The sequence below is a fragment of the Fulmarus glacialis genome, unplaced genomic scaffold, assembly GCF_000690835.1.
Source record: "Fulmarus glacialis isolate BGI_N327 unplaced genomic scaffold, ASM69083v1 scaffold29723, whole genome shotgun sequence".
In the NCBI taxonomy this organism is placed as follows: domain Eukaryota; kingdom Metazoa; phylum Chordata; class Aves; order Procellariiformes; family Procellariidae; genus Fulmarus; species Fulmarus glacialis.
This window is the reverse complement of record NW_009202778.1, coordinates 1-1070: the sequence shown is the minus strand read 5'-3', so window position 1 is coordinate 1070 and position 1070 is coordinate 1.

The following is a 1070-nucleotide window of genomic DNA, read 5'->3' as shown; positions in this document are numbered from 1 at the left end:
GTCGCGGAGCTCGGGAGAAGGCAGCCTTGAAGCCTGCTCGGTGCCCCGCGCGCTCGCCTCCCTCTCCCAGCGTCTTTGTCTGCCAGGCGGTCCCTGGGCTGAGGATGAGGGTGGATGTGCTTCCTCCTCCCTGCTTCACTGGCAGTTAGGTGCTAGCAGCTCCCTGCCTCTTTGAAGCTGGTGCCCTCCACCCTTAAGCTGCTGTTACGTGGGGCCCATCCCCACCGTGCTCCTTTCCCGGCTGGTGTGGGCAGGGGATGGGGAGGTCCCTGCCTGTGTTCCTGCTCCCTGTGCTGGGGAAGGGGCTCTGCTCCCCGGCAGCCAGCTCAGCGCCGCTGGTCCTCAGCCTTGCCAAAGCACAAATCTGGAGGGGACGCTCCAATCTATGCAACTTTTTAAGCAATAAAGCTGCCCTCCGGCAGCCTTGCTGCCCCACAGCTGCTCTGCTGTCTGGGGCCTGGGCTCCCGCAGCCCAGCCCGTACCTTGCCTGTGCCACTGTTGAAGCTTTTGCTGTTAGTTTGTTTCTGTCCCAGGTTTACTCCCCTGCCCGTGCCGCGCTTTCCTCCCTGCTCTGGTGTGAGCAGCCTGTTACTGTTTCCCTCCATGGTTAACAACAGATTATATTTTTAATAAAGGTGTATTTTGTAGGTAATGAGCCTCACTTGCCCGTCCTGCAGTGAGCCCAGGGCTCATCCTCAGCTCTGGCCTGTCCTCAGCTCTGGCTTGTCCGCCTGTGGGAGCTCGCTCTGCCGAGGATGCTGCGTGGTGCTTGGGGGACAAAGAAGAGGCCCCTGGGTGATGGGCTCCCTGCGGCAGCCCCAGAGCAAAGGCAGGACTGATCATGGCCACAGGTCTCTCACCCCGGCTGCGGTGCGGGCAGGTGTCTTCTCCCCGCGAGCAGCCCTGGGCACTCCCAGCTCTGCCAGCCCCTGTACCTTGCCCTGGTTTCCCGCAGCCCTGGGAGGAAGCTCCCTTTGTTTGCTTGGCCACCAGTGACTTTCTCTGCTTGTTCCTGCTACGAGCTGGCAGGGAGGGGGAGCGGGGCAGCAGCAGCCCAGCCAGGCTGGGA